Source organism: Pristis pectinata, chromosome 1, assembly GCF_009764475.1.
Source record: "Pristis pectinata isolate sPriPec2 chromosome 1, sPriPec2.1.pri, whole genome shotgun sequence".
Taxonomy (NCBI): domain Eukaryota; kingdom Metazoa; phylum Chordata; class Chondrichthyes; order Rhinopristiformes; family Pristidae; genus Pristis; species Pristis pectinata.
In genome coordinates this window covers 67,455,836-67,470,105 of record NC_067405.1, presented here as the reverse complement: position 1 = coordinate 67,470,105, position 14,270 = coordinate 67,455,836, and the positions used below count along the sequence as shown (strand labels likewise).

The 14,270-nt window shown below is 41.6% G+C and overlaps 1 protein-coding gene across 3 annotated transcripts in view; it reads right to left on the bottom strand.

Annotated features, from left to right (window-relative positions):
• LOC127574108 (transmembrane protein 237-like) overlaps nucleotides 1-11,118 on the bottom strand; it is a 29,567-nt gene extending 18,449 nt beyond the window's left edge. Inside the window, exons 1-2 of one of the 3 annotated variants that reach the window (XM_052022818.1) lie at nucleotides 11,059-11,118; nucleotides 2,321-2,352 (exon numbers count right to left, since the gene is read on the bottom strand). The gene's annotated coding sequence lies outside the window, so the exon portion shown is untranslated. Of the gene's footprint in view, nucleotides 1-259; nucleotides 272-2,320; nucleotides 2,353-11,058 lie in introns of those variants that run through there. The other 2 variants (XM_052022809.1, XM_052022799.1) reach the window with 2 other exon arrangements.
• Nucleotides 11,119-14,270: the final 3,152 nt, after the last annotated feature.

The window sequence follows — 14,270 nt, the reverse complement described above, 5'->3', positions numbered from 1 at the left end:
TATAGGGCAACACTTCACACACTGACTGAGGAAGTGAGCTTCAGCATGACATTCAACCATGACAGTCAAATCCAATTACATTTTAATCGATGCGCCTCTGTACCTTTGTAACAAACAGAAGTGGCAGCTCAAGTCAATGGCTTCCCTCTGTCTGTTGGGGGTTAAATGCCAATTGTAATTTAATAACCACACAATAAATGACTATGAAATGACATCAGTAAACGTAGATAGCACTGAGTGATGTTCAAATGAGGCCTACCTTTAGTTTTGCTGCTTCATTCCAATCAGCCCATAAAAGAAAAGCAAACAAGATAAACATACATAAACACTTCACTGTGTGTTTCAATGTACATGTGACTAATAAAAGGTATCTTAATCTTATAAAACATCGCTGAATAGATTAACCGACTTCTATTTTATCAAAAGTCATTGCCGTCTACCCACCTTCTCACTATAATATCACACCTCAATCCACCTTCTCAACATATCCCTCAAACTCACCTACTGTCCTTATCCTTCAATCCCACCCATCCACCTTTTCACCTTAATACTCAACCTCCAAATACTAACCTTCTCATCAAATCCCTTCATTTGCACCAAGCCTGCTCACCATGACCCCAACCCTGTCAATCTATTTCCTTATATCTTCAACTCCAGTTTTCACTATTTCTCTCAATCTAGTTTGTTCCTTCTCTCTCCAAATACCTAATTATCGGTGAACCACATTTATTCTATAGAGTTCAAAGACGTTCTTCCCTCGTAATATATTCTTCCACTGAGTGAACTCATCTTGACTGACTTCCCTACTTACACCAGGATCAGTTTTTAAGCCTTCTTACATTTGTGTGTTGTGTCTCTGCTAACAGAACCTGTAACCTTACTTTTTACTGCTACCAATGTAATAGGGTGATAAAACAAGAAGACGAAAGGACTCGCACTATCTCAGAGACTGCAATTGGATGACAAAGGCACAGCATACCTCATCATTGATTAGTGGATGAGCAGGTTTGGCAAATTCAATTCATTTTTTAAAAATAACTTCAACAGATAAAAATCCATTTTGGGCATTTATTTCAACTTCTAAACTTTATTAAAATTTAGACAGCATGATAACAGGCCCTTCCGGCCCAATGAGCCCACGCTGCCCAATTACACCCAATTTAAGTCAATTTGAATTTTCAGGATTGCACAAAATTAGGATGTGGGGCTATTTATTAATGACAGTACTCCATAAAAAATATGATAACCTACAAAAATAGAGTATCTATTCATAAATCAGTAACATAAATCCTAGCTAGTTTACACTGATGTTCATTTGGCAGTTATATTTGCAAAAAAAAAATTGGGAAATGCAAGTTCAATCTCCTTGCAGCACCTGCTCCATTTTTAAAAGGTTTGTGTGATGGTCAATTAATTAATGAACTCCAATAATTAACAATGGAATTTTCTTTTGTTAATCTGTGTTGACGTTATCAACATTCATCAATAAAGAAAACATATCCTGCCAGATCTGGGCACAACCTCAAGAAACAACTGCATGTTTTACATTGCAGTTATTTCATCATACTTTCTCCTTCATTCCTCAAGGGACTTGAGTATGGATTCATGTGCATTATCAAGCCCCTATTACCTCACCAAGTGTTCATTTTTAATACATGAATATCAGGCATTAAATATTGGTGGGATATCCAAATGCCAAGTCTAATCCCATCCTTATTTCACATCAATTCAGCAACTGGGAACACTGGATAGCAGTCAAAAACAGGAACCCTGCTTTTTTTTCCCCCTCAAAACACAATGGGATTAATTGTAGCACCACTATCAATTGTGTTTACTGATGATCAAAGCCTTGATCTTCCTGCCACAAAATGCCTTGAAGCAAATTCCCATAATCCCCAAGATATGTTATCGTAAACAACTGTGCAACCTAGTTAGGCATTAATTGGTCACATACCAGTGCTTTTCCTCAATAGTTGATTATTTCCACAAATCATTATAGGTCACACTGCCCTATAAAATCTGTCCTTCCCTAACATATTCTCTCAAACTGGAGGAAGGACATACATACCCAGTCTTATTCCAGTAACATTGTAGAATATCCACTCATACTTTACATCCCACTTCTAGGCTGAACATCCACCACAAAGCCCCACAATTTAATACCTGATACTGAGTCACATTATTCATCTGCAATTAAATTTCCATTTTTTAAAAATATTTACCATCACGAGTTATTGTTTATTATTTACTAGTAGCACAGTGTTGTGATGCACTACTATAACATCTGAAGTATTTACACCTCCATATTCAGCAGGCTTACCTTGGCAGTGGCGGAAGAGCACGTGGTGGACGCTGAAAGGAAATTTAAAAAAAAATCAATGACACAAAGGCAACACAGGTCTCTGCATATGCTGCGTATTCACTTCCTGATACAACTGTTACAGCATCTAGATATCGTTAGTGACATACTGTCACATCTCCTCACACAATCACAGCATCTTGAGCCCATAATCCAGGCTGAAATTGGTGCAGTGCTGTTTTTTCCAAATGGGACATCAAACAGAAGCATCCATGACAGGGAGGGGAGCTCTGCTCAATCAACCCAACTGATTCAACATCAAGATCCTGTTGAAGTATAGAACAATGAGAGGGAATCATATCCAAATACACAAGATTCTAAGGTTGGCGGGGGGGGGGGGGGGGGGGGGGGGAGGGTGGGTGGAAGTGGTGGAAAAAGAGGGTGCGAGGTTGATAGAGTGGATGCTGCTCCTAGAACTAGAGGCATAGTTTCAGAATAAATGGTCAGACAGAGATGGTCAACCCGAAACATTAGTTCTGTTCCTCTCTCCAGAGATGATGCCTCACCTGGTGAGTATTTCCAGCACCTTTTTTTTGTATTTCAGATTTCCAGCGTCTCACTGGCCATCATGCTCGCCAAGCACTCTCGCCAGCTGTCACGCTCACCAAATTATCCCACCTTCAGGCCATCATATTGACCAAATAAACTCCAAAGCCGACAGCAGATACCAAAATACCCTGACAGAATCATAGAAAAATTATGACACAAGGCTATTCAGCCCATCAATTCTGTGGAAGTTGAGAAAGAACTGTCCAACTTAATTCCACTTTTCAGCCCCAGATATGTAGACATGCTGATCACAGCTCTATGTACATCCAAGAATTTGTTACGTGTGATGAAGGCTTCTGCCTCTACCAGCCTTCTAGCATAACCTCCTTGCTCTTATATTGTCTCCAATAAAAAGGGAAAGCATTCTGTTATGACTTTTTAAACCACCCTATTGACCCGTCCTGCTATGTTAAGGATCTGCAGATATACTGTACACTCAGTCTTTTTGTTCCTCCATATCACTCAATATTCTTGCCAGTTATTTTATATTTATTTTCTATGTTGTATCTCCCCGAGTGTGTTACCCTACACTTCTCTGGGTTAACATCCATATGCCACTTTTTTTTTTACCCAGCAGAACAGACCAGCTGTAGCTTCTTCAGGTTAAAGCTTTCCTCTTCATGATTAACCACACAGCCAGTTTTTGTATCATCTGCACATCTCCTTGTCATGGCCCCAATATTTGGGTAAAATTCATTAATATATGTAACCAGAAGCAAGGGAACAAGTACCAAATCCTGTGGAACCCTAGTCACAACCATCGCCCACAGTACACTTTCCTTCCTGCTACTGAGCCAAGTTTGGATCCAAGTTGCCACCCTTCCTTGGATCCCATTCGATTTTACTTTTTTGATCTGCTTGCCATATGGGACTTTGCCAAAAGCCCTGCTAGTATCCGTGCAAACAACAGCATACATACCTCTCAATGACCCTCCTTGTTAGCTCTTCAAAAGATTCAAGCAGATTCGTCATCCATGACCTTCCCTTAATAAATCCATGTTGACTGCCCCTGATTAATCTGTGCCTTTCTAAATGAAGATAAATACGGTTCTTTAAAATTGATTCCAATATTTTGCTCTTGTCTAACTGGCCTATAATTATTTGTTTTATCTCTTCCCCCCTTTAACAGTTCTCCAGTCCTCAGGCACACCACTCTTGTAGCCAGGGAGGATTGAAAATTACAGTCAGAGTCTCTGCAATTTCCTTCCTTGCTTCTTTTTAGAGCCTGGGGTCTACTTCATCTGGGCCAGAAACCTAATCCATTTTGAAAAATACTCAGCCACAAATACTATCTCTTTCACTATGTTTATCCCACCCAATATTTCACCACGACCACAGCATCTACATCATCCTCTTCTGTGAATGCAGTTGTAAAATATTCATTAAGAACCTTCCCACACACTCCTCCTCCAGACACGACCTTTATTCTCCCTCACAGACCTTACTCTGTTCTCAATAATCTGTATGTTCTTTATATAGTCATTAAACATCTTTGGAGTTTTTGATTTTACTTGACAATATTTAGTCATACCATCCTTAGCTTTTCCAATTTCACACTTAAACTTTCTACGCTCTTAAAGACTTTCTACTTAAGCTCTTCTTCTTATGTTCTCTCCGACACGTTTCACTATTTTGCCCTACTCTACACCAATGCACCTCATCAACACGAGAGCTGATCTGTCACTCCCTTTTTCTTTGACGGAACATGTTAACTCTGGACTCCTTTAATAGATCTCTTAAATGCCCCAACTGATTTATCTTCAAGTAGCTGTTTTCAGTTCACTTTTGCTGCCGTTTTTCAGTCTAGTAAAATTGGCTTTATTTCTATTAGAACCTTTGTCTTTGTTCTTTTTCACTTGTTAATTCTATCTGAATTACGAGCCTAACAAAAAAAATAAAGCTCTCCCATTGATATTTCTTCCATCAGCCTTGATTCATTCCTTAAAGCGAAATCCAGAATTGTACCCCCTCCTTACATGTTTGCCTGCATGTATTTAGGAATTCTGTGCTTTCTATGCCTTTCACCTTTACTGTATCTCAGATAATATTAGGGTAATTTAAATCCCCCACTACCCTTGTGCTTTTGTACTTGTCAGAAATCTGCATACAAATTTGCCTTTCTATCTTTCTCAGTCTATCAGGAGGTATCTGGTACAGTTCCAACAGCTCCTTTTTTTGTTCATTGGTTCAAACCATAACCTCATCTGAAGGTGACCCTAATAACTTAATTTGAAGATCCTTGGAACATATTATTTCTTTGACCAATATTGCCAAACACCCTCCTTTTTTAAAATCATCCTCTTATCTAAAAACCCTCTAAAAAGGAATTTTAACCTTTCTTGGCCATGGTGTCTACATGGTTGGACCAAGGCAGGCTATTGGTGATGTTCACTTCTAGGAACTTGAAGCTTTCAATCCTCTCAACCTCAGCACCGTTGATGTAAACAGGAGTGTGTGCACCACCCCGCCCCGCACCCCCCTCTTCCAGAAGTCAATGACAGCTTTGCTGACATTGAGGGAAAGGTTGTTGTCATGACACCATGTCACGAGGCTCCCTATCTCCTTCCTGTACTTGGACTCATCAGTATTTGTGATTTGGCCCACTACGGTGGTGTCATCTGCAAACTTGCAGATGGAGTTAGATCAGAATCCGGCCACGCAGTCACGAGTGTATAGTGAGTAGAGTAGTGGGACTGAGGACACAGCCTTGTGGGGCACCAGAGTTGAGGATAATCATTGCAGAAGTGTTGCTTCCTATTTTTACTGATTACGATTACGTTGGACAGGAAGTTAGGGATCCAGTTGCAAAGGGCAGTGTTGAGTCCCAGGTCCCACTGTTATACAACTATTGAATGGTCCCCTCATATGATAAAATGGTCTCTCAACCTCACAATCTACCTCGTTATGGCCTTGCACCTTAATGTCTGCCTGCACCGCACTTTCTCTGCAGCTGCAACACTTTATTCAGCATTGTGTTATTGTTTTCCCTTGTACTACCTCAATGCACTGATGTGATGAAATGATTTATATGGATGGCATGCAAAACAAAGTTTTTCACTGTACCTTAGTGCATGTGACAATAATAAACCAATTTACAGTCCTACTTCTGTTTAAAATATTTCTGTAATAGCTACAATATCATACTTTCATACCCTCAACAGTCTGATTCATGATGCAGCAGTCCTCACATTTAGGTAAATATTGCCACTCTATTTTCAAATCATTGTTTTCTCTGTCATTCAAACTCACATTTCCATATCTGCTTTTCCTTCTTCTGCTCAGCATCCAATCCTTGCTAGGCTAGTTCAAACCCTCCACAATAGCACAAACTCAGCCTGCCCATGAGGATACTGATCCTCCGTCTTATGCAGATCCCACTCTCCCAGGAATTTAAAGGCATCCCTTCAGCAGCATCTCTCCAGCCACACATTCATTTGCACAATCCCTCTGTTTCTATACTGTAGCAGCAAAGTGGAGACTGCAACTTTTGGTTCCAGTTTCTCAATAACCAGCAATTGCCCCGAAGAAACAATCTCTTTCACTTGCAATCAATGATCAAATAATCCCCAATGGAAATAACAATAACTAAACAATGCCTCTAACAGGCAAATAAGATTGATCAAACAATTCCTCTCATAAGCGATCACGTTGACCTGGGAAGTGTCTGTGTTTTCCAGGGTCTCGCTGTGAATTTTTATTGTTGCGGGCAGTATGTTGCCGCAGGGGCAGGATGGTGGAAGACTTTAGTTTTGCAGATTTTTACTGTGGGGCCCATATACTTCAGTGAAAGCATCAATAATGGCTTGAGGTTCGGCTTCTGAACACGTGCAAACACAGGCATCGTCAGTGTACTGCAGCTAGACAACTGAGATTTAGGTAATGTTAGTTATGGAACTTGACCAGCTTCCTCTCATTCGAAAGGTTAGCTCAACTCCTGTGGGAAATCCAATGGAGATGAGATACAATGCTCTGGCAAGAATATTGAGAGAAGTGTTGGGACAGTGATAGAGCCTTGCTTGACTCCTGCCTTCACTGAGAATTGTTCTGTTGTAGACCCACTGGTCAATAACACGGCTTGACACAAAACACATGGTCTCCCGGGCAGCAGTGATCCCTGCTCTCCTATATGCTTCTGAGACCCCAAATATTGGCAGCAGACACTTCAAGGCACTAGAAATGTACCACTACTACTGTCTTTGCAACATCCTCCAAAATCACTGCAAGCCAAGCAGACAACCCAGTTCAACATCACCAGTACTGAGGCCCCAGTTACACTTGATTGGGGATATCAGGCTGGCCTCATCATTCGCATGCCTAGCATGATACTTCAGAAACAGACATTCTGTTGCAAACTCTTTCACAGGAAGACATTACTATGCTGAAAAAAGAAATGGTTCAAGGATGTCCTTAAAGCCTGCTTGAAGAAATGCATCATCACAACTGACTCCTGAGAATCTCTGGCCTATGACAACTGAAAGTGGAGAAGTAGCATTCAGGATGGTGCTAAGAACCTTGAGGTCCTGAATCAGGAGCACACAGAAGCCCCTGTGCGAACGGTGAAAGAGACAACACCTCACAAACTATGCATCCACCTGCTCCACTGAGGAAGATTCTGTGGTTTCCACATTGGTCTAATTAGCCACCTCAGAACCTATAAAACCAGAATGTAAGCAAGTCATCCTCAATGCCTGAGGCATTGCTCAAGAGGAGAAGAAGACATTGACCAAACAATGATGCTAGCCAAGTAATCGGACTCACTGGCAAGTGCACCATCCAAGCAATCTCACTAATCAGTGGTCACTCTGCCTAAACATTCCTTCTTGCTGACAGTCACACTGCCCAAAGTATTTCTCAAACCAGCAGTCACACGAGCCAAACAATTTTTCTATCAAGAGATCACATCAAGTAAACAATTCCTCTCTACTGCAATTTATAGCAACCAAAATAAAACTCCTGCTGCCAACAACACTGACCAAACAATCCCTCTCACCATCAATCACATGAAAAAAAAATCCCTCTGACTGGCAATCACACTAACCATTGGCAACCCTGACCAAGCATTCTCTTTCACGAGCAACCACTCTGATCAAAACTTCCCTCTCCCCAGTGATCACTCAATCCACGCAATTCCACTGGGTGGCCACAGCAACGGACAAACGATTTCACTGTGATCGCACTCACTTAACAATCTCTCTCATCAGCAATGAGAAGGACTGAACAGTTGGTTTAACCAGCAACTGACTTAACCAGCTACCATACTAAACTACTGATGCTTGCAATGTGTTAGCTACAGATGGTTACACCTTACGTTATAACGAGTGTGTTTATAGTGTGTCGTTCACACTGAACTCTCAGTTTTTTGCTGCGAATGTCTGTCACACTATTCACAATTACAAAGAACAGGAAAAACTGAAAAAATACAATTCTATTAATGCCAGAAGGAATTATTTCCCATGGCCCACACTCACTGCCATCTTATCTTAATCTTTTCCCCCTGATGTTGCAGGCGTTTCTGCATATTCCCAGCATCCAGACTGTTCCTTTTCATTAGATCTCAATTGAATACCAGTTCCTCACCACTTGCTTTTTCTTCATGGTGCCTGTGATTCTCAAGCCTCAGTAAGTGGCTGGCAGCTGCAGTACCTTGAACTAATCCTCAACTAAATCCACCTTCTAGAAACATTTGGCCCGTGGGATTAGCTGGGTGACTGTTCCACGTGAAAGCTGTCAGTGACAGAGGGATTTGGAAACCTCGTGGCTGGAAATAAAACACGACACGTTGCTAAGCTCTCCCTCTTTGAACTGGCACTAAAATTGTTATCATTGCTTGTAGAACACCACACTTGAAGAGCATGAGGAGAGAATTAGCACTACAAATATACCTTCCCCCAACACCCCCACCCCACCTCTATACCTGTTATAGCTCTCAATTCCATCCAATGTTATCATGCAAACAAATTGCTTATCAAAATAAACTTAAGATTTAGGTCACCTTTCACTACAGCTCATTTGACAACGACACTGTAAATTACCAATTACTTTTATCATTCATCCCAACAGGTAAAATGTGCATTTAAAATCCAACCTGAATTGTCCTTCAATGGGATTTCAGAGGGCAGCTGAGATTCCATTACTGTGGATCTACAGCAACATGTGGCCCTAACCAGGTGAGAACAGTAGGTTTTCTCTTTTAGTAAACAATCCAGAAGCTTTATGATCACCATTATTGATTCCAGAATTTATCTGACTAAATTAATTTCACTGCTCCAACAATACTGTGGGTTCTAAATGTGCTCTTGACTATTAGTCCAGTAATTTAATTACATTATCTCCACTGTAATGTCTAGCTCATTGTGATTAGGGCAGCAGTTGATTCAATTTGCCCTCATCATCGGTGGCATTAAGATGGTTGGGACAGAAATTTGCCACTGACTGTAATCCAGTGACCCCTGCTGGACATTGAATGAAGACTGGATTGGACTGACTGAGCCCCAAGATGCAGACAAAGCTTGGGCTTCAGGACTCTTCCCTGTCAAGGAGGAAAGAAATGGAGGCAAAAAGCAGAAGAATCAACTGGATAGCTCCTAACAGGGCTGGTGGAAACTCAGTGGATTGATCTGCCTTCTTCTGGGCTGTCCTGTTTTAAAGGCATCTTTGTAAAAGCAGTTGCTCTCCCAACTCTTCCACTGATGGTTGACCAGGTTCAGCAGATCATTCTATTACATTAAAGGTGCCAGTTAACATGCAAGGTAGCAATCGGTCCAGCTTTGAGAGTGCCACCAATGCAATGCAGCAGAAGTTAGCCTTGGGCCATGGCTCTTGCACAGGGCTTCGTGCAACTTTTAATAACACCTAACTTTACAGATGACTAAATTGTTTAAGCAATCATGATGTTCAAAGGACAAAGTGTAAAAAAAATCCACAAGAAAGACATTGATGGTCTAATAAGTGCAGCCCATTAATGTGAATATACATTAATCACAAAAGTGAGATGAATGCTTACAAAAGGTGGCTCCCTCACACCAAGTACTTGCAAATTTTCATTGGTGTGAACTGCTGTCAACCCCTCAGGTTCCCATTCTTCACATACAAGGCAGGGGCAAGGAGGAGCCATTTGAGATTTGGAGCCAGTAAGTGTTAGGTAGAAGCCTGATAAGGAGTCACTTCCCATGGAATAAAAGAGTACTGGGTCCTATGGAAAGAAGTAAGGAAAGAGGAAGTTGCTGGGCCTACACTTTGGCTGGTAGAGATCAGTGTGCTGCACCTACAATGTTGACAAATTATGAGAGTGAATAACACTGCAACAAGAAGACATTTGTGCAATCAGCTCCCCTGACAACTAACTGACCTTTCCACCATTCAACACAACCACAAGAATACAGAGACCAATATCGGGCCAATTATCACAACTGTACAATCCCTGGGCACTGAGACCAAAGGCAGCATCATGACTCCTTTTGTCCTAAAATGTCAGGCAGAGTAGCCACTTTAACCTCAGCTCAAAGTCACTGAGGTGAAGAGTGGCCACGTGGCTTCATCTGCTCCTCTTTTTCTTTATCTGTCTCTACCTATCTCCCACCAGCTGTTGTCTCCTAACTCCACCCCTCCACCACTTGTCTCCATCTGTCCACCTCAGCTGGTTCCACCTATTGTTTACCAGCCCCTACCTCACCCTACCTTCTCACCTCTTTATATTGGCTATCTGCCCTCTATACTCTCAGTTCTGAAGCAGGGTCTTGACCTGAAACATCCACCATCCCTCTGCCTCTACAGGTGCTGCCTGACCCGTTGAGTTCCTCCAGCAGTTTGTTTTTTTTCTTGCTCAAATTCCAGCATCTGCAGTCTCTGGTGTCTCCAGTGACCATTCTATCCCCATCCAATTGTACCTGGGGAGAGGCCAACAGTAAAAACTTTATCTGCATCCCATTATACCTTCAGCCTAGGGCACTGAAGCCGAAAAAAGATGCATCCCTTTACCTCCGGATACTGAGGCCGAGCAGCTGCTTTAGCTTGAAGCCAAAGAAGACCTGCTGCCTCCCCCCACCCCCCAGCGTATCCAGGTCCTGAGGTCAAGGGCAGTCTTCTCAACCAAACCCAACCGACCCCTCCTGGCACGTCCTATCTGCCGCGGTCCACCCGAGTTTATTTACCTCCACCTCGTCCCTCTCCATCTCACCCGTCCCGTTGCCGTAGCAGCCCAAACATTCAGGGTCAACGCCTGCCACACATCTACATCCGGGGGTCACTTGAACCCGTGTCAGTCATCAGGGGGAGGACGGTGCCGGAACCGCTGATTGGTTTTCGGCGTCAGGAGGGACGGGCTCACGGCTGTGATTGACAGCCCTTGCTGGCGGCTCCTGCAAACGTTGGAAGCGAGCGCTTTGCTTGAAAAACGGTGACGCGTGATATTCCAGCGCATGTTATATGGCAAAAAGGAGCCTTTAATTTATTGTAGTTATATTCTGTCACAATTGGAGATAATGCACTGTAATTATTGGGGAATCTAGGGATTCATATATTTTTTCCTTCATAGGCAGCCCCTCGGGACCGAGGATGACTTGCGTCCACTTCCGTTCTGAGGTGGCTGGTCAGACCAATGTAAATCCTGCAGACTGTCAAAGATAGGGCAGGAAGGCTTGACGGAGTGATTTGGAAGACAGCACACTCCTGTTTACATTTGGCATCTGTGTGCTCTTGCGGCATGGATATAAGGTTCTAAATGCCATCCCAAATGCTTTATTTAGAGTACAGTGGGCCAGGTATTCCATTAGTTGGTGGGGATGTTATACTTTTTTTAATGAGGGTTTGAGCACTTTGAATCTTTTTATCTATTTACCTGATAGAGAAGATTTATCTTGCCGTGACAGCTTGGAGTGTCTTTTTTGGGAATGTGATGTTGGCCAAGGCAATGCATGTTTTTTCTGTGTACTGCAACACAGTGACTGAAGTTGGGGTGACCCTGGTTCTGAACAATGTATATTGAACACCTTCCCATTTGTCCCATAGATTAACTCCACTCAAGTGGATGATCAACATGAGGAAATCGATGGAAATTTAATTTAACGTAATCGTATTGGGATTAATGTTATAACTGAGCAATAAACCATCCTTAACCATTTAGGGATTAAATATATTTGTAATCATTGGAGAATTATTGTACAGTAGCCAATGGGGTATTACCACACTGTAATCATGGAGTAATAGTGTTCTTGAATCACTGGAGATAAATATACTGTAATCATTGGGATCATAGAAGGAATTATTCTCTGTGGTTGGAATCATGTACACTAATTGGAGGATTAACATATCATCCTATCATATTTCAAAAATTGTAATCATTGGAGGATTAATCCATTGTAATCATTGGGGAAAATGCTCTGCAACAACCTGTGAAAATATAATTGAGAAATATTCAAAGCAACAATTGAGTATTTAATATTTTGTTGTAATAAGTGGTGGTTTAATGTAGAGAAATAGAAGGATAATGTTGTAATCATGTATCATAATGTATTATAATCATAATGTATTGTGAATTAACACAAGTCAGAGTAGACTCATGAAATCAGAATGGATTAACATTCTGCAATAATTGGAAGATTAATATACTAAAATTAGATGATAATTTAATTATTAGGGGATAAAGTGCACACTCTGGAATTTGTGCTTGAGGTCACGCTCATTTATAACAAATGCAATTTAGGATGAAAGAGTAAACCCAGATGACAAGCAGGAGCACATCTGGCCAATAATTACCTAAACCTTAAATTGCATGCATAGAGAAACAAAGAACTGCAGATGCTGGAATCTAGATGAAAAACACGATGATGCTGGAGGAACTCAGCAGGCCAGGCAGCATCTGTGGAGAAAAGCAGGCAGTCAACGTTTCGGGTCAGGACCCTTCTTCAGGACTGAAGATAGGAAAAGGGGAAGCCCAATATATAGGGGGAAAAGCAGAGCAGTGATATCTGAACAAAAGAGGGGAGGCGGGGTGGGCACAAGGTGGTGATAGGTAGATTCAGATAAGAGACAGTGATAGGCAGGTGCGGGGGAGGTGGGGAGAGCAGATTTACTGGGGGATGGGTCAAAGGTAAGGAGGGAAAGGTATAAAAAGAGGCACATTTGGTTTGTACATTCCCTCCAATAGCATTCAGTTTTAAATTCATATGCATGCCTTGCAAAACACTATACCGCTGGAAGTAGAAATTGGGTTGGCACATCAATACAGATATGAGAGTTGGTGTGGATGTGGATCCAGCCCTTGTGTAACTTCGACGGATTAGGATAGCTTAATTACATCTGAGATGATGGTTGCACATATCCATCATCTCAATTTTTCTTTTATGGAATGTGAGGAATGCTGGGAAGATTACATTTATTGCCCGCTTTCCCTGGGAAGGATGATGTAGCAATGGTGCTCCCCTGATGATATGTTGATGGTGTTTCTGTTAGATTTCCACAAAATTGATCCAGCAATAGTGATATGTGTTCAAATCAGGATGGTGTGTAATGGGTACCTTGGTGCAGTAATTCATTTAGAGGCCTGGGCCAACAATCCAGTTCAAGTCTAACAAAGGCAGATGTAGAATTTAAATTCAAGTAACAACCAGGATTTTTAAAAAATCTAATTTTAGTAATAACAACCTTGAAATCACTGGATTGTCATAAAAGTTTATTGGGTTGACTAATGCCCTTTAGGGGAGAAAATCCGCTGCACTTACTCAGCTGTCCTTTATGTGATTCCGTAACTGGAGTAATGTGGTTGACTTTAAGTGGCCAAGCAAATATTAAACCACATTGTTAAAGCAGCAGCAAAAGAAGAAAACAAACAGATAACACGCCGATGATCTAAACACTGAATTTAGATGTGGCAAAATTAGTAATGGAGTCATACAGCACAGAGACAGGCCCTTCAGCCCACCACGTCTATGCTGACCATCAAGTACCCATCTATACTAAACTCATTTACTGGCACTTGGTCTGTAGCCTTCTGTGCCTTGGTGATTCAAGTGCCCATCCAGATACTTCTTAAATATTGTGAAGGTACCTGCCTCAACCACTTCATCTGGGTTAATAATACCTGGCTGTTGTGTAAGTTAATAAAAAGTCTTTTTTTTTTAAGAGTGAGTTTGAAAAATTCCCTGCAGACAAAATTTGCATGTTGCAGGAGTGGGAATCACTTGGGATAATTTTATGTCGGAAAGAAAATGCTATGCGGAATGAAAATCCAGCTTAAGTATGAGGAGAAAAATTTCCTGATGAACACTAAGGCACCCAGAAGTGTGGGGAAGCTTGCAGTACTCCAGGTTAAGTGCACAATTTTTTTTGGAGTGTGTCGACTAATTTCTAGCCCAGTGAATCCAAT